We start from the raw sequence: 20,881 nt of genomic DNA on the forward strand, positions 1-20,881 counted from the left end.
TATATTATGGGGGCCTAAGTTCAACCCATGTGTGTGTGTGTGTGTGTGTGTGTGTGTGTGTGTGTGTGTGTGTGGTCTTTTGTTGGCTACTGAGTCTGTGAGAGCTCCCAAGAGGGCTGGTCCCCAGGTTTTGCCATTCTTCTCCAACATCCACTCTGCTGATTTTATAGGTGTGTGCCAAATGAGTCTGTTACTCTCAGTTTCTTTTCCTAACTAATGTGCAGTTAATTTTTCTTTAAATAAAAGTACTTTCTTTTCTTTATTCGATATATTTTCATTTACATTTCAAATGATTTCCCCTTTTCTAGACCCCCAAACCCCGAAAGTCCCATCAGCCCCCTTCCCTCCCACAGTTCTCCCCCCCCCCACCCCTTCCCAATTCCCTGTTCTGGTTTGTGCTATAATGCTTGACTGAGTCTTTCCAGAACTGGGGGCCACTCCTCTGTTCTTCTTGTACCTCATTTGATGTGTGGATTATGTTTTTGGTATTCCAGTTTTCTAGGTTAATATCCACTTATTAGTGAGTGCATACCATGATTCATTTTTTGAGTCTGGGTTACCTCACTTAGTATGATGTTCTCCAGCTCCATCCATTTGCCTAAGAATTTCATGAATTCATTGTTTCTATGGCTGAATAGTACTCCACTGTGTATATATACCACATTTTTTTGCATCCACTCTTCTGTTGAGGGATACCTGGGTTCTTTCCAGCTTCTGGCAATTATAAATAGGGCTGCTATGAACATAGTGGAACATGTATCCTTATTACATGCTGGGGAAATCTTCTGGGTATATGCCCAGGAGTGGTATAGCAGGATCTTCTGGAAGTGAGGTGCCCAGTTTTCTGAGGAACTGCCAGACTGATTTCTAGAGTGGTTGTACCAATTTGCAACCCCACAAGCAGTGGAGGAGTGTTCCTCTTTCTCCACATCCTCGCCTACATCTGCTTCTCCTGAATTTTTAATCTTAGCCATTCTTACTGGTGTAAGGTGAAATCTCAGGGTTGTTTTGATTTGCATTTATAAAAGTGCTTTCTTGAGTACAGTTTGATCTGTCTCTTTTATTTGAGACAGTTTTTTATTCTGTAACAGCCATGGTAGTCCTGTGACTTACTCTGTAGTCAAGGCTGGTCTGGAACTCACAGAGATCTACCTGCTTTGGTGTTCCAAGTGTTGGGCTTAAGGAGTGCACCACCATATCTAACTTGAATTTAATTGAATGTGATCTCTTCTACTACATACCATTGCAAAATATCAAAACTCTTAGCATTATGGAACTAGAGCTGGATTTAACTGAGGGTTACTTATTGTGGAGATGGAGTGATGGCTCAGTGAGTCAGAGCAATAGTTGCTTCATCAGGAAAGCCTGGTTTAGTTCCCAACCTCCACTATGTGGCTCAGAACCATCCATTGGGAATTGTATTCCTTTGGAGTCTTAGCCCTCCTTCTGTCTGTAGGGTTCCAGGCATGCTTGCACATTACTGACACGTGTTCATGTATACACCTACATTTACAACAAAAGAAAAGATTGCTTGTTGATCTTGATTCTTGAAATTTGGTTCCTAATTGGTCTGGAATCCCATATATGCTATAACTCCAGACGCAGGGGCTCTGAATCCCTTTTTGAGGCACAGGGACCGCACACATGAGACATGAACACTCACAGAAAACTGAACAAAATGCAAATGAACTTGTAGAAAATGAATTAAGTTGGGTGTGGTAGGGCTCACTTTTGTTGTTGTTGTTTTTTGAGACAGTTTTTCTCTGTGTAGCTCTGGCTGCCCTGGAACTCAGTCTTTAGACCAGACTGGCCTGGAACTGAGAAATCTGCCTGCCTCTGCCTTCCAAGTTTTCGGAATAAAGGAGTGCACCACCCCCGTCAGGCTGGAAGGGCTCACTTTTAATGCCATGAATTGTGATGGAAGGATTCTATTCTCCAGGGCATCCTGTTCTTTGTTCCCAAAGCCTGTTTAGAAAAATTAATCCAGGAGTGGTGTTACATGCCTTTATGGTCAGTATTTGGAGGCAGAGTCAAACTCTGAGTGAGTTTGAGACTATTCCAGAATATCCAGTGATATGAAGAGTGATGATGTCACCCGAAGTAAATATTCATTAGGTAGTATTAAATCAGATTGTAGGTAAAATAGTGTTAATTATTTTCTGAAAGGAATTTTGATAATTACTCTTGGCAGAACAGCTAGAACAATGACAGTTGTTTTGTTTTTCCATTACAAAAATTTATTCATCTTATTTTATTTTGGATTTTTTTGTTTTGTTTTTGGAGACAGGGTTTCTCTGTGTAACACTGGCTGTCCTGGCAATCAATCTGTAGACCAGGCTAGCCTTGAATTAAGAAATCTCTCTGCCTCTGGCTCCCAAGTGCTGGGATTGAAGGCATGTGCCACCACCTCCTGGCATTATTTTTGATTTCTTAACATAGGGCCTTTGTACGTAGTTCTAACTCTCCTGGAAGTGCTTATGTAAACAAGACTGCCTTCCACAAATGGAGATCCTCATCCATTTGCTTTGCAGGTAATGGGATTGAAAGGCTCTGTTATGATGCCCAGCCTTACTTCATTTTTACATGTTGTACTGGATGGGTTAGTGTGTGAACTTGACACATTCTTTCACAGAGAAAGGAGCTTCAGTTGGGGAAATGCCTCCATGAGATTCAGCTGTGGGGTATTTTCTCAATTAGTGATCAAGGGGAGAGGGCCCCTCCTGGGTGGTACACTCATTTAATCCCTGTCATTGGGAGGCAGAGGCAGGCAGATTGCTGAGTTTTCTGAGGCCACCCAGGTTTGCAGGGTAGGTTCCAGGACTGCCAGGGCTACACAGAGAAACCCTGTCACAAACAAACAAACAAACAAACAAACAAGTAGTCCATAATCGTAATCTTCCTTATAAAGCCAAAGTGTCCAAGTCCTTCCCTTAATCCAGCCTTCTCTAACATTTTTTCCAGACACTGGAATTGGGTTACAGAGAAAACTAACCGAGGATGCTACTCCTTTCCAGGTTCCAGACAGCGCAGCTTTGGCACAACTAAAACCCTGAAGAAACAATGTCCATTGCCGTTATAACTAGAACTAGATAGGCCAGAACCTGTTGAAATCCTAGCAACTGTAATTAAATCTCTTTGGGTCTTCCAGTAAACATTCCTTGTGGTCTCACTTTTCCAAACAGCACAGAAAATAATCTTCTGCACCACCCAACTATGACCATGGGATCTAGTCCTGCCATCTCAAGGACACATGTGAAAAGAACAAATGCTTAAATGGCCTCTAAGCACTGGATGTCTACATCCCACCTTTCAGATAAAACCTTCACATGACCAAGGATTTGTGGAGCAGGACTCTTTTCCATCATACTCAAGTGAACCTCCAAGGGGTAATTGCTTAGTTAAGTGCCTAAACTGGGAGCTGACAAAGATCCAAACAAGATCAAACCTCCTGGTGTAAGGAGGGTGGCTTTGAGAATTGATAGAAAACACCTGCTATCCAGTAAGGGCAAAGACTACACTTCAGGTTAATTTAGATGGCTCATAGGGATCCTGAGATGCCTTCATCATTAGTATCATAGTCATTAGAAGGCTCAGGATCTGTGTCCACTTGGCGAAACAATCTTTTCAGTAGTCATTGATCTCCAATTCCTTTATGTGAAAAAACACAAACAGGATCTCATTCCCGTATTAAAACTGGGTTGGGGCCATTCCAAAGTATTAGTTAAAGGATCTCAACATTTAACCATGGCATATGAGCTGGAAGTGTCTGGATGCCAGCGATGATCTACTGCAGACTGACCTTTAGCATCAGTTTACAAAACATTAAAACAAATAATGCAAAAGCGAGATGTGCTTTTGGTGACCTTGGAAGTTAAAACTCACCCTGTTTTGTTTTCTAAAGCTAATTTTTCAGATACATTCAACAATTCCTTGTCCCATTGGATCATGAGGAATTTCAGTTTTATGTTCAATTCCAAATTCCTTGCAAAATTGTTCAAAGCTGTTTCCAGTGTATGCAGGCCCATTATCTGTCTTGCCAACTTTAGGCAGTCCCTTAGCAGTAAAAGCCTGTAAACAATGAACAATAACCTTTCTAGAAGGTTCTCCTCTTAAAGCAGTTGCAACTAGAAATCCTGAAAAGCTGTCAATAGTCATATGTGCTAAGAGAAAAACTCATATAGTTAAGTGCCTCCAACAAGGAAATGGAGAGAGCTTACATTAGCAGCTTGACAGAACATCTGAAAGCTCTACAACCAAATGAAACAAATACATCCAAGAGGAATACATGGCAGGGAATAAACAAATTCAAGGCCAAAATCAACAAAGTAGAAACAAAAAGAATTATACAAAGAATCAACAAAACCAAGAGTTGGTTCTTTGAGAAAATCAACAAGATAGATAAACACTTAGCAGACTAACAAGAAGGAATAGAGGAAACACGCAAATTAATAAAATTGGAATGAAAAGGGAGATATAACAACAGAAACTGCAGAAATTCCAAATATCATCAGATCCTACTACAAAAGCTTATACTCAACAAAATTGGGAAATCTGGATGAAATGGACAGATTTGTAGACACATGCCAGCTGCCAATGTTAAAACCTGATCAGATAAACCATCAAAATAGTCCCATAACACGTGAGGAAATAGATTCAGTTATTAACAGTCTTCCCAAAACACCACCATCACCACCACAACCATAACCACCACAACCACCACCACCACCAAAAACAACAACAACAACAACAACAACAACAAAAACACAGGACCAGATGTGTTTGTTGGGAATTCTATCAGTTCTTCAAAGAAGACCTACTACGGATACTTTTCAAACTATTCCACAAATCAGAAACCCGAGGTATCCTTCACAATTCATTATATGAAGCCACAGTATTGCTTATACATAAACCAAACAAAGATTAAACAAGGAAAGAGAATTCCAGACCAATTTCCCTTGAGAACAGTGATCCAAAACTACTCAATAAAATTCTTGCTGACCGAATCCAAGAACACATCAAAACAGTAATTCACCAGGATCAAATAGGCTTCATCACAGCAATGCAAGTGTGGTTCAATATATAGAAATCTTTCAATGTAATCCACTACATAAAGAAACTCGAAAAAAAAATACCCCAGAAGATCATTTAGTTAGATGCTGAGAAAGCATTTGACAAAATTCACTATCCCTTCATGTTAAAAGTCTTGGAATGATCAGGAATTCAAGGCCTATACCAAAACATAGTAAAAGCAATATACAGCAAACCAGAAGCCAACATCAAACTAAATAGAGGAAATTTGAAGTAATCCTACTAAAATTATGGTCCAGAAAATGTTGCCCACTCTTTCCCTATTTATTCAATATAGTACTTGAAGATCTATCTAGAGCATTTAGAGAACAAAAGGAGGTACAGTTTGTAACACTTGTCAAAATGTTACAAACTGGAAAGGAGGTAGTCAAAACATCACTATTTGCAGATGATATGATAGTATACTTATGCAACCCAATAAAACAACACTAGAGAACTCCTACAACTGAGAAACAATTTCTGCCATGTGGCTGGATGTAAAATTAACTCAATCAAATCAGTAGCCTTCCTCTACTCAAAGGATAAATAAGCTGAGAAAGAAAATAGGGTAATGACACTCTTTACCATAGTCACAAATAACATTACATATCTTGGTGTCACTCTAAGTATGCAAGTGAAAAATTTGTATGACAAGAATTTCAAGTCTCTGAAGAAAGAAATCAAAGCAGATCTCAGAATATGGAAAGATCTCTTTCATGATCATGGATTGGCAGAATTAAGGTAGTAAAAATGGCCACCTTGCCAAAAGCAAACTACAGATTCAATGCACTCCCAGTCAAAACTATATAACCAAGACATGCAGAACATATTTATACCTTAAAAACCAGACAGAAACAAAAGTAAGATGGCTACACACATTAAATTATTTAAACCAGACCAAAGGCCTGGTGTGGAAGGCATTCTCTTGGAGACATGGGATTAGGAATGTGATGAAAAATTGTGGGAGGGAGGTCTGGGAGGAAAGTAACAGCTGAACTGGGAAGTAATAAATGTAAAATATAAAATGTAAAAGAAATAAAGGATTAACAACCAAAAAATTTAAATTCATGGGTTCTATAAAATGAGGCTACACCTGGATTAGCATCAAAGGGTGTGAGATAATAATGGATTTGAATATTGCAAGTAGGAGGAGCCAAAGGGTGGGAGGGGCTTTGAATTCCAGGTTAGGAGAGATATATAAGGGCAGGTCTTCTAAGGAGAATTCAAAGACAGAGGACTGCGCAGGTTACAGGAAACCTCTTCATTCCTGGTGAATTGGTGAGTTGCATGAAATGTCTAAGGTTGCTATGTAAAGGGGATATCAAGTTGGGGAAAATTTGGGAGACAGTGGAGGAGGATTTTTGGTGATTTTTTTAGCCTGTATGGGTGTTTGATTGGAGAAGTATAAAATATGCCCTGTATACATGCAGAAGATGTTATTTAAATTTAGTAGATGGTTCAAGTCTATCCCATAAATGTGAACAGTGCAGAGCAGTGATTTGCCCTGATCAGGGCACTCTATGGATGAGCTTTCAAGAGACCTCAAGGGGCTCTATTCTTCATTCTAAGCACAAGATTGAATCCTGGGCTGTTGAGAAAGCCTGGATCAATAGATAGTGAGGCCTGTCTATAGGACAAAGGAAAGAACTGACAATGGGATCTCAAGTGACCTTGGGACCAATTGAGGCTCCAGATTGCCTAGATAAGGCATAGTAGTGGCATTCTGACTCAAAAGAGTGACATCTTGGATGGTGTTTGGCTGAGCAGGCCCTCCTTCATCTAAAATCTGTAACCATTTTGGATGCATGGACCACACCTTTAATCCCAGGACTCGGAAACTAATGGCAAGTGGGTTTTTGTAATTGTGAGCCCTGGCTTGCATGTATAGTGTGAATCAGGAAGTCAGGGGCATGCACATGGAACCTGCCTCAGTCTCAGAAGAGAAAGTTTGGAGAAATAAATAGGTGTTAGTGGTGGCCGGAAACGTGCATGTCCTCTTGGCATCAGGATGAGAAGAGACGCATTTTTTGAGATTGCTCCTAGAGAGTAAGGAAAATTTTTATTTTCTCGATGGAGCCCATGTTAGGAGGAAATCCTACAGGATGGCTCAGTTCTTTGTTACACACCTTTAGTCTTAGCCCTGCTTGGGAAGTAACAGTTAGGCTGATCCTTCTGAATTCTGTTTCAGCCTTGTGTTCTGTTTGACTCACATACAGCATAGTTCATTTAGCGAAACTCAGTCACAAAAGAAAAGAGTACAAAAAAAGTCTGTGATCTGGCCATATTTCCATTAGATATTAAGTTGTGGCTACAGACTGGATGTTACAACAGGGTGTGTATAGCTGCTGGATTCTAGAGGATGAAAGGAGGAGCCTGTGGGAGGGTTCTTGATAGGGAGATTCAATTAAGGCTAAGTCCTTGGTATAGCACTTCAATATCAGGGGATCTGGCTTAGGTGTATGTGCCTTCTGACATCCAGAGTAATTAGATCAACAATGCTCTTGTTTAGAATACGGGAGTGGAAAGGGTCCATGGAAATCGGACATGTTCCATTGCTCTTGATTCTTTATTTTGTCACAGGGTGTCATACTGCAAGGAGGAGAAACTGGGATCATGTTTTTCCAATTATGATAATATTCCTTTGTTTAAAAAATATTTAATCTTTTTTACAATCCAGATTTTATCCCCCTTCTGGTCCTCCCACGGAAAGTTCCACATCCTGTAAGTCTAGTTTCCTTCTCAGGGAGAATGTCTTCAACCCACCCCCTACCTATAAGAACTCCCTGCCCACTTCGGGCCTCCAGTCTTTTTAGGGATAGGTTCATCTTTTCTGAGGGAGTACAGTCCCACAGTTTTCTGCTGAGCATGTGTTGGGGGCCTCATATCAGCTGGTGTACGCTTAATTGGTGGTTGTCTAGTTTCTGAGAGATCTTGGGGGTCCAGGTTAGTTGAGACTGCTGCTTTCTTTCTTCTATCTCTTGTATTCTACTGGTAATGATTAATTATCCCAGATCTCATTCCTTGGTTTTCAATTTCCAGGGTTGCCTATATTTGTCTTTGTTATATCTACTTACAATTCTAGGTCTTGGACTGCATTAATAAAAACTTTCACTTTTTTGATTGTATCTTCCTGTATTGCTTATGGGATTTATGTGTTTCCTCTCTAAGTGCTTCTACCTGTTCACTTGCGTTTTCTTATATTTCTTTATGTGAGTGATTCATATCTCTTTAAAAGGATTCTATTATCATTAAGATAAGATTTTAGGTCATCTTCCTGACTTTCAAGTGCATTTGTCTATCCAGGGCTTGCTGTGGTGGGAGAAGTAGTTTCTGATAATGCCAAAGTTTACTGGCTTCTGTTTCTCATGGTCTTGCTCTTGCCTCTTGTCATATGGTTATAGGGAGTTTTTTTTCTGATTGGGGTGTTTCTGTTTGGGAGTTTTCTTTTTTGTCCCTAGGTTGACTCAAGTCTCATGGTAGGCCAGTTTCCTTGGATGTGGCAAACCTCCTGTGGGATCTTCTGACTGTGGAACCTTCAGAGGGGCATGTACACTCGTGACTTGTTGACCTGGTGGCCGTGTGTCTTCAGGGAGGCCTTCTTGAAGACCTTTGAATTGTGGGTTCTTTAGAGAGGCAGAGAAGCTGGAGATATGTTGCCCTGGCTGTGACACATCTACTGGGATGCCTTCATACTGTTTACTCTTGAGAGGATTTGTCAAGCTGTTGCCCTATGTTTCGCTGTTAACCAGGGAAGCATAAATACTGTAGGTTTTGTTTCCCTGCATGCAAAAGAATTCCCGACAGGCTTTCAGACTGTCGATTCAGTTTCTCTGCATGCTGCAGTGCCCCTGGGAGGTCTTCAGACTTTGGTGTCAGTTGTCCATTTACTCTGTTTGCAGAATTCCTGGGTTTGTGATTTGACTTTTGTGTCAGTTGCCCTGCATGCCACAGAAATCCTGTGAAGCCTTCAGGCTTTTATTTTCATGGGCAGAGGCAGACTAGCTAGTAGTCTGTCCCAACAAAATTTCACAGCCAGAAGTGTAGGATATGGAAAATTTAAACATTGGAAATGAACATTCAATTGCCAGCTTACCTGGACTGGCAACCTCTTGTTAATACTGGAGCCAAGTGCATATTTATTTCAATACTGAGAATACTTGTAAGATTTGGAAACAGAGGCAGTTGTTCAGAAAGAATGAAGCTCCTGTCTGATTCCTGCTCTGTAACAGTCCAAACCAAATGCTGGGTAGGCAGGATGGGTAAATCAGTGCTCTCTGTACGTTTTTTGACGTGTTTTCTTTTACTAGATTCTCCAGAACATATTCCAATAGGTTCGGAACACACATAGGGCTGAAGGTCCCTCCTTGTATCCAAAATTCCAAATGCCTTCAAGTGCACCCATAGAAACCAGACCCCAAAGGCTTCAAGAGACTGCAAGGAACTTACCCTTTCAAGTTTATTACAGTCCCATATTGACCCCAACAAATCCAATGCAATCAAGTCTTTCAGTCCCTGAAAGGGACCTACATCAGCAAGAGTTCCAAGGACCATCAAGAAAATCAGGTATCCAAATGCAACTAGATCCTGTACTGGGCCCAGGTTTACCTACTTTGAAAAAACCCTCAGGGCGTCTAAGTTATCAAATACATAATTGAAATCTTGTTTCCATGTTCTCATAGGATCTGTGGTACTGTCAGAGAAATATGGTGACCATCAATCTGGCCCTGTGACTTCAAGAAAGGTGCGGAAGGAATGCATTGTGTACTCCAAAAAACAAAAGCACCTGCTGCAAGAACATTTTGATAAGTGTCAGTACCCAAACCAGGATCAATGTGTGAAGCTGGCAGAGTTAGTTGGTGTGACAGCGAGGGACATCAAGGTCTGCCCCTCTCTTTTCCCTCAATCCAACAGCAAAAATCTACACTTTCCCATCAGAAACTTTAATTTTGTTCTTAAATGCTTAGGGCAGTGATGACAGTTTTAGGTGGTGGATATTTATGAATCAAATGCTGGGACTCAAATTTTTATCAACCTGGTAGCAATATAGAATAGCATTGTTTCCATGCAGGGTCTCAGAAATCTAATCACCAGAGCTCCTGCTAAAATACAGGACACACTGGCTCAATCTCCCCAGTCTTATGTTGTCTGGTCATACACAATCTACTTTATTATAATATCTTAGCCATCTTGAGTTTCCTGCTTCTTTGTTTCTGACATGTGAATCATTGCTATACAAACACCTTTTATCCAAAATCTTCACCTTGTGGTCCTGTTAGGGGACAACAGGCATTCTTCTGATATCTTCTTTCTTTTCCAGATCTGGTTTAAGAACAGCCGAGCTAAGTACAAGCGGATGGCTCTCCAGAATATTACAGAAGCTTTGCCAGAGACCAATGGAAGTTCAAAACCAGTTTTTGAATCAACCCACTTTCCTGGTTCCATACCTCTTGTTGCTGCTGAGAATGGAGAACCCATGTGTTCAGGCACATTTAGTGAGGTTTCCATTCCCAAACTCAACTGCATCCAGGAATCTTCTCTGCATCATTATCAGGCCAGTGATGCAGACAGGTGTAGTCAGCAGGAAGATCTGCTTGTTGGCCATGCTCCCATTATAGATTGGGATTCTGGTCAATCAGCAGCAGTTGAAGCCCAGACTGATCTAGCAGTGACTGAATCTACAGATGTCCTAGAAGCTGCCACCCATTGCCCAGAGGAGGCTCAAGGTTCAGGTCCATCTGCAGAGGAACTCTGGCAAAGAATCCTTGACGACTTGGAGAAATCCGAGGACTGGCATACTCCAGTGACTGAATCTACAGATGTCCTAGAAGCTGCCACCCATTGCCCAGAGGAGGCTCAAGGTTCAGGTCCATCTGCAGAGGAACTCTGGCAAAGAATCATTGACGACTTTGACATACCCGAGGACTGGCTTACTCCAGTGACTGAATCTACAGATGTCCTAGAAGCTGCCACCCATTGCCCAGAGGAGGCTCGAGGTTCAGGTCCATCTGCAGAGGAACTCTGGCAAAGAATCCTTGACGACTTTGACAAATCCGAGGACTGGCTTACTCTGGATTACACCCCAAATCCAACTTACTTCTCTCAGCTCCTTGACCATTCCAGACATTTATAGTCATGAAGAAGTGTGTTATGTACACCCTTCATCTCAGTATTTGTGGGAATTAACCAGGCCTTTCTGTAGACGTTGTGTACCACTGTGGTTTATATAGAGGGGTTGTTTCAAAGCAACTGTAAATATTCATTCTTCATTGTTACATTTTGTTCTCATGAAATAAAAGGAGAAATAGTTCCTGAAAATTATTTTATTACATATATTATCCATTTACATTCCAGTCACTACTGCATATGTCCCACTGACCTATAGTTCTTCACCCAACACATTAGGTAAAGTTTTCCCCTAATATTTTTTAACGTTTTTTACCTTTATTACGATAGTATCACATACTATAATAGAATAGGAGATTAACTAATTCAGAAAGAAATAAATCAGGATAAAGTGTCCTTGCCATTTTTGTTTACATTAAGGATTCAGAAAGTGGAACAAATTAAGACGACTAGTTAAACACCTAAAACCATGCCAACTTAGCTAAAGTTACATAATATTAGGATCCAAACCCTAATTTAGATATTACCAAATTATTCTCTAAGTAAATAAGAGACCCAAAACGTTATTGAGTATAACAACTTACACATGAAATATACAGCACTTTGTTTTCTCAGAAAGCAATAGGGCAGCTCTTAGGCATTTTCTTTGTACAGTGACTAGAAAATCTTGATATGACTAGGCACCTCAGCTTTACCAGTAAGCTGATCAGATATAGCATATAGCAGTTTAATAGAGAGGTAACACTTCAGGTTTCAGAAGGCAGCAATAATTCTACTTTGGCTTTTATACTAAATGCTTAATATATTTAAGGTGACAATTGAAGCATATGATGTGAAGGTCATTAAGATTTAATGACAATCATTACAGTGTCTTGCAATGTACACACAACTGTATAATGCTTCTCTGGAATGAAAACAGTGTTGATTAATTGGATTTTACATACCCACACAGAGAAAACTTAAAAAATAACTATCAAAGGCAATGTACTATGCTGCTGTACTAAATTCAAAGTATGCCACAGAACTGAAACACATGACTAACACCGTGCTTTGTTCTAGGAGAAAGCTGACCAGTTCTCAGGGAAAGCTAAGCCTACACCATTTATCCTAATAACCATGGCTTATATAAACACATCAAGTTCCCAGTAATGAACCAAATCTAGGAATGTAAGTAAAACTTTGAGGGTTTTACATCTCTAGAACCTGGCTAAGGCTACACATCTATCTTAAAATCAGAAGCTGATATGAAATAGAGTGAGGTTCCCAGCTATGATAGAAAATAGAAAGGCTTCCAAGCACCATATTCCCTCAGGTTCCAGGAAAGCATCATGTGAGAAATAGAGAAGTAGGCAAAGAGGAAAGCTGGAAACATTCAGCTGTGATGTGATTCACTGTACAAGGCATTTAAAGTTCAGGACTGGAGTGAACCATCATGCTTTTCATAATGCTGGGAGCTATCCGTTTAATAATGTTCCCAGATAAAAGCAGGCATGATCGTGAGGGTAACCACAGTCCCAGCTTTTGACAGTCTATCTGCAGTCTGAGCATCCTTCAAGCCACTGACATTCTGTCCCTTGATCTCACAGATGTGGTTGTCAGTTAGAAGGCTATTACTGGTAGCAGAATTATCCTTCACGATGGATGAGATTTTAACACTTCTAACGATAAAGCAAATATCCAGGTGATGCACAGAGATAGCAGACACACAGAAGTGTGGAGAAGCCTGAGAGCACAGCTAGGAGAATCCCTGTTGCTCAGAGGATCATGTCAAGTACTCCCAGGCAGGAAGCGTTTGGTTTCTATCTCCAGCTGGGGACGATCCTCTCCCACAGAGTGCCATATCCTGGTTAATCAGGGAGATAGCTAACCACACAGGAGTGCAGAGAGGTTTGAGAGCACAGGGAGGACCACCCCTGCTGCTCAGAGGAACCAGCCCAAAATCCTGAGAACACAGGTACCCAGGATCAGCCTGGGACAGAAGACTTCTGATTTTTGTCTGCATCCAGATAAGATGCTGGGCCACAGAATTACATATAGAAATACCACCACAAGGAAGCTAGTCTTTCAGGAGTGCCTACCAATCTGTGTCCAAAGGTGAGGCCACCACCATTCTCAAATTTCTGGACAAAGTGGGACCTGCTAAGAACCATCAGGACACAGGAATCAAGAATCAGCTGGTGACAGGATACTTTTGATTTCTTTATGTACACCTGAGCTCACACATTATCCCAGCTCTGCATACATAAACTCCTCCTAGAGAGAATGGGTCTCCCTGGAGTTCAGATACATAGGCTAGCAGGACAGTTAAACCACAGTCAGAGACATCAAGACCAGCTAGCACCAGAGATAACCAGATGGCAAAAATCAAATGCAAGGACACTGGCAACAAACCAAGTCAACATGGAACCATGCGAACCCAGTTCTCCCACAACAGCAAGTCCTGGATACCCCAACACACCAGAAAAACAAGATCTGGATTTAAAATTACATCTCATGATGCTGATATAGGACGTCAGAGAGGACATAAATAGTTCCCTTAAATACAAACAGGAGAACATTTCTCAACAGGTAGAAGCCCTTAAAGAGAAAACACAAAACTTTCTTAAGGAATTACAGGAAAACACACACACATACACAAACCAAAGAAACAAAAAAAACAGGTGAAGGAATTGAACAAAACCATACAGGATCTAATAGTGGAACTAGAAACAACAAAGAAATCACAAAGGGATACAACTCTGGAGATAGAAAACCTTGGTAAGAATTCAAGAGTCATAGATACAAGCATCAGCAACAGAATAGAAGAGTTAGATGAAGGAATCTCAGATGCTGAAGATACCATAGAATGCATTGACTCAAACATCAAGGAAAATGCAAAATGCAGAAACCGTGTAAGCCAAAACATTCAGGAAATCCAGACCACAATGAGAAGAGCAAACCTAAGGACTATAGGTATAGAGGAGCATAAAGATTTACAACTTAATTGACCAGTAAATAACTTCAACAAAATTGTAGAAGAAAACTTCCCTGACGTAAAGAGAGAGATGCCTGTGACCATTCAAGAAGCCTACAGAAATCCAAACAGACTGGACAAGAACAGATATGCACTTGACAAAGAAAGACCATTCAAACCTGTAATGGAAAGGAAAACTTATCAGAATTACAGGAGACTTCTCACCAGAGACCATGAAAACAAGGAGATCTTGTGCAGATCTCATACAGATCATAAGAGAAAACAAATGCTAGCCCAGACTACTATACCCACCAAAACTCTTATCACCATATATGGAAAAACTAAGATATTCCATGATAAAACAAAATTTGCCCAATATCTTTCCACAAATCCAGCCCTACAAAGGATAATATAAAATGCCAGCACAAGGAGGGAAACTACACCTTAGAAAAAGGAAGTAATAATCTTTCAACACATCCAAAAGAGGAGAAGCACTCAAACATAAAAATTACATCAAAAATAACCGGGAGCAACAATCACTTTTCCTTAATATCTCTTAATCTCAATGAACATAATTTACCAATAAAAACATAGACTAACAGACTGGATTTGAAAACAGGATCCAGCATTTTGCTACATAGAAATCTACCTCAGTGACAAAGACAGGCACTCCAAGCTACAGGACCACATATGTAGGAACCTTGGTCAGACCTATACAAACTGCCTGATTGTTGCTTCCATCTCTGTAAATCTCTGTAAGCCTAGCTTATTTGATCCGGTGGGCTGTGTTTTCTTGGTATTTTCAACTGCTCTAACTACTGCAGTCTTTTACCCGTTCTGTGGCGCTTCCGTGGCTCTGCCTATATTTCTGCCTATGTGCCTCTGCTTTAGGTCTCATTGGTTGCTGAATGGCAGGCATCAGATTAAAATTGGGCTAGCCAGTTCTCCAGGAGTATAACAATGAGCATAGCATAGTTATGCAAGGTTCCCATTGACAAACATAACAGAGTATCATTGATAGTGTCAGGGGTTGGTTCTTGCCCATAGGATGGTTTACAATTTGTGCTGGCAATTAAATGGAAATTGCCTCAGTTTCTCCTTCATCTTTGTCTAGGCAGTGTTTCCCATTAATAAATACATCCATTTTATGTTCTCAACACTACCTACCTCTCAACATTACCTGACAGTCACTACTCTATTCCCTTTCTCTCATAGGGTTTCCCCATGGGTCTACCTTGAACCTAATGCATCAAGTCTCTGCAGGATCAGGTGCATCCTCTCCTTTTGAGGCCACTCAAGGCAGCCTAGGTAGAAGAATGGCTCCAGAGACAGCCATTAGCTTCCAATCTAGTTATTGGGGGACCCACATGAAGACTGAGGTGCACATCTGCTAAATATATTATGGGGGCCTAAGTTCAACCCGTGTGTGTGTGTGTGTGTGTGTGTGTGTGTGTGTGTGTGTGTGTGTGTTTGTGTGTGTGGTCTTTTGTTGGCTACTGAGTCTGTGAGAGCTCCCAAGAGGGCTGGTCCCCAGGTTTTGCCATTCTTCTCCAACATCCACTCTGCTGATTTTATAGGTGTGTGCCAAATGAGTCTGTTACTCTCAGTTTCTTTTCCTAACTAATGTGCAGTTAATTTTTCTTTAAATAAAAGTACTTTCTTTTCTTTATTCGATATATTTTCATTTACATTTCAAAAGATTTCCCCTTTTCTAGACCCCCAAACCCCGAAAGTCCCATCAGCCCCCTTCCCTCCCCCTGTTCTCCCCCCCCCACCCCTTCCCAATTCCCTGTTCTGGTTTGTGCTATAATGCTTGACTGAGTCTTTCCAGAACTGGGGGCCACTCCTCTGTTCTTCTTGTACCTCATTTGATGTGTGGATTATGTTTTTGGTATTCCAGTTTTCTAGGTTAATATCCACTTATTAGTGAGTGCATACCATGATTCATTTTTTGAGTCTGGGTTACCTCACTTAGTATGATGTTCTCCAGCTCCATCCATTTGCCTAAGAATTTCATGAATTCATTGTTTCTAATGGCTGAATAGTACTCCACTGTGTATATATACCACATTTTTTTTGCATCCACTCTTCTGTTGAGGGATACCTGGGTTCTTTCCAGCTTTTGGCAATTATAAATAGGGCTGCTATGAACATAGTGGAACATGTATCCTTATTACATGCTGGGGAAATCTTCTGGGTATATGCCCAGGAGTGGTATAGCAGGATCTTCTGGAAGTGAGGTGCCCAGTTTTCTGAGGAACTGCCAGACTGATTTCTAGAGTGGTTGTACCAATTTGCAACCCCACAAGCAGTGGAGGAGTGTTCCTCTTTCTCCACATCCTCGCCTACATCTGCTTCTCCTGAATTTTTAATCTTAGCCATTCTTACTGGTGTAAGGTGAAATATCAGGGTTGTTTTGATTTGCATTTATAAAAGTGCTTTCTTGAGTACAGTTTGATCTGTCTCTTTTATTTGAACAGTTTTTTATTCTGTAACAGCCATGGTAGTCCTGTGACTTACTCTGTAGTCAAGGCTGGTCTGGAACTCACAGAGATCTACCTGCTTTGGTGTTCCAAGTGTTGGGCTTAAGGAGTGAACCACCATATCTAACTTGAATTTAATTGAATGTGATGTCTTCTACTACATACCATTGCAAAATATCAAAACTCTTAGCATTATGGAACTAGAGCTGGATTTAACTGAGGGTTACTTATTGTGGAGATGGAGTGATGGCTCAGTGAGTCAGAGCAATAGTTGCTTCATCAGGAAAGCCTGGTTTAGTTCCCATCCTCCACTATGTGGCTCAGAACCATCCATTGGGAATTGTATTCCTTTGGAGTCTTAACCCTCCTTCTGTCTGTAGGGTTCCAGGCATGCTTGCACATTACTGACACGTGTTCATGTATACACCTACATTTACAACAAAAGAAAAGATTGCTTGTTGATCTTGATTCTTGAAATTTGGTTCCTAATTGGTCTGGAATCCCATATATGCTATAACTCCAGACGCAGGGGCTCTGAATCCCTTTTTGAGGCACAGGGACCGCACACATGAGACATGAACACTCACAGAAAACTGAACAAAATGCAAATGAACTTGTAGAAAATGAATTAAGTTGGGTGTGGTAGGGCTCACTTTTGTTGTTGTTGTTTTTTGAGACAGTTTTTCTCTGTGTAGCTCTGGCTGCCCTGGAACTCAGTCTTTAGACCAGACTGGCCTGGAACTGAGAAATCTGCCTGCCTCTGCCTTCCAAGTTTTGGGAATAAAGGAGTGCACCACCCCCGTCAGGCTGGAAGGGCTCACTTTTAATGCCATGAATTGTGATGGAAGGATTCTATTCTCCAGGGCATCCTGTTCTTTGTTCCCAAAGCCTGTTTAGAAAAATTAATCCAGGAGTGGTGTTACATGCCTTTATGGTCAGTATTTGGAGGCAGAGTCAAACTCTGAGTGAGTTTGAGACTATTCCAGAATATCCAGTGATATGAAGAGTGATGATGTCACCCGAAGTAAATATTCATTAGGTAGTATTAAATCAGATTGTAGGTAAAATAGTGTTAATTATTTTCTGAAAGGAATTTTTATAATTACTCTTGGCAGAACAGCTAGTACAATGACAGTTGTTTTGTTTTTCCATTACAAAGATTTATTCATCTTACTTTATTTTGGATTTTTTTGTTTTGTTTTTGGAGACAGGGTTTCTCTGTGTAACACTGGCTGTCCTGGCAATCAATCTGTAGACCAGGCTGGCCTTGAATTAAGAAATCTCTCTGCCTCTGGCTCCCAAGTGCTGGGATTGAAGGCATGTGCCACCACCTCCTGGCATTATTTTTGATTTCTTAACATAGGGCCTTTGTACGTAGTTCTAACTCTCCTGGAAGTGCTTATGTAAACAAGACTGCCTTCCACAAATGGAGATCCTCATCCATTTGCTTTGCAGGTAATGGGATTGAAAGGCTCTGTTATGATGCCCAGCCTTACTTCATTTTTACATGTTGTACTGGATGGGTTAGTGTGTGAACTTGACACATTCTTTCACAGAGAAAGGAGCTTCAGTTGGGGAAATGCCTCCATGAGATTCAGCTGTGGGGTATTTTCTCAATTAGTGATCAAGGGGAGAGGGCCCCTCCTGGGTGGTACACTCATTTAATCCCTGTCATTGGGAGGCAGAGGCAGGCAGATTGCTGAGTTTTCTGAGGCCACCCAAGTTTGCAGGGTAGGTTCCAGGACTGCCAGGGCTACACAGAGAAACCCTGTCACAAACAAACAAACAAACAAACAAACAAAGAAACAAGTAGTCCATAATCATAATCTTCCTTATAAAGCCAAAGTGTCCAAGTCCTTCCCTTAATCCAGCCTTCTCTAACATTTTTTCCAGACACTGGAATTGGGTTACAGAGAAAACTAACCAAGGATGCTACTCCTTTCCAGGTTCCAGACAGCGCAGCTTTGGCACAACTAAAACCCTGAAGAAACAATGTCCATTACCGTTATAACTAGAACTAGATAGGCCAGAACCTGTTGAAATCCTAGCAACTGTAATTAAATCTCTTTGGGGCTTCCAGTAAACATTCCTTGTGGTCTCACTTTTCCAAACAGCACAGAAAATAATCTTCTGCATCACCCAACTATGACCATGGGATCTAGTCCTGCCATCTCAAGGACACATGTGAAAAGAACAAATGCTTAAATGGTCTCTAAGCACTGGATGTCTACATCCCACCTTTCAGATAAAACCTTCACATGACCAAGGATTTGTGGAGCAGGACTCTTTCCATCATACTCAAGTGAACCTCCAAGGGGTAATTGCTTAGTTAAGTGCCTAAACTGGGAGCTGACAAAGATCCAAACAAGATCAAACCTCCTGGTGTAAGGAGGGTGGCTTTGAGAATTGATAGAAAACACCTGCTATCCAGTAAGGGCAAAGACTACACTTCAGGTTAATTTAGATGGCTCATAGGGATCCTGAGATGCCTTCATCATTAGTATCATAATCATTAGAAGGCTCAGGATCTGTGTCCACTTGGCGAAACAATCTTTTCAGTAGTCATTGATCTCCAATTCCTTTATGTGAAAAAACACAAACAGGATCTCATTCCCGTATTAAAACTGGGTTGGGGCCATTCCAAAGTATTAGTTAAAGGATCTCAACATTTAACCATGGCCTATGAGCTGGAAGTGTCTGGATGCCAGCGATGATCTACTGCAGACTGACCTTTAGCATCAGTTTACAAAACATTAAAACAAATAATGCAAAAGCGAGATGTGCTTTTGGTGACCTTGGAAGTTAAAACTCACCCTGTTTTGTTTTCTAAAGCTAATTTTTCAGATACATTCAACAATTCCTTGTCCCATTGGATCATGAGGAATTTCAGTTTTATGTTCAATTCCAAATTCCTTGCAAAATTGTTCAAAGCTGTTTCCAGTGTATGCAGGCCCATTATCTGTCTTGCCAACTTTAGGCAGTCCCTTAGCAGTAAAAGCCTGTAAACAATGAACAATAACCTTTCTAGAAGGTTCTCCTCTTAAAGTAGTTGCAACTAGAAATCCTGAAAAGCTGTCAATAGTCATATGTGCTAAGAGAAAAACTCATATAGTTAAGTGCCTCCAACAAGGAAATGGAGAGAGCTTACATTAGCAGCTTGACAGAACATCTGAAAGCTCTACAACCAAATGAAACAAATACATCCAAGAGGAATACATGGCAGGGAATAAACAAATTCAAGGCCAAAATCAACAAAGTAGAAACAAAAAGAATTATACAAAGAATCAACAAAACCAAGAGTTGGTTCTTTGAGAAAATCAACAAGATAGATAAACACTTAGCAGACTAACAAGAAGGAATAGAGGAAACACGCAAATTAATAAAATTGGAATGAAAAGGGAGATATAACAACAGAAACTGCAGAAATTCCAAATATCATCAGATCCTACTACAAAAGCTTATACTCAACAAAATTGGGAAATCTGGATGAAATGGACAGTTTTGTAGACACATGCCAGCTGCCAATGTTAAAACCTGATCAGATAAACCATCAAAATAGTCCCATAACACGTGAGGAAATAGATTCAGTTATTAACAGTCTTCCCAAAACACCACCATCACCACCACAACCACAACCACCACCACCACCACCACCACCAAAAACAACAACAACAACAACAACAACAACAACAAAAACACAGGACCAGATGTGTTTGTTGGGAATTCTATCAGTTCTTCAAAGAAGACCTACTACGGATACTTTTCAAACTATTCCACAAATCAGAAACCCGAGGTATCCTTCACAATTCATTATATGAAGCCACACTATTGCTTATACATAAACCAAACAAAGATTAAACAAGGAAAGAGAATTCCAGACCAATTTCCCTTGAGAACAGTGATCCAAAACTACTCAATAAAATTTTTGCTGACCGAATCCAAGAACACATCAAAACAGTAATTCACCAGGATCAAATAGGCTTCATCACAGCAATGCAAGTGTGGTTCAATATATAGAAATCTTTCAATGTAATCCACTACATAAAGAAACTCGAAAAAAAATACCCCACAAGATCATTTAGTTAGATGCTGAGAAAGCATTTGACAAAATTCACTATCCCTTCATGTTAAAAGTCTTGGAATGATCAAAAATTCAAGGCCTATGCCAAAACATAGTAAAAGCAATATACAGCAAACCAGAAGCCAACATCAAACTAAATAGAGGAAATTTAAAGTAATCCTACTAAAATTATGG

The sequence above is a fragment of the Apodemus sylvaticus genome, chromosome 1 (assembly GCF_947179515.1).
Source record: "Apodemus sylvaticus chromosome 1, mApoSyl1.1, whole genome shotgun sequence".
Classification (NCBI taxonomy): Eukaryota; Metazoa; Chordata; class Mammalia; order Rodentia; family Muridae; genus Apodemus; species Apodemus sylvaticus.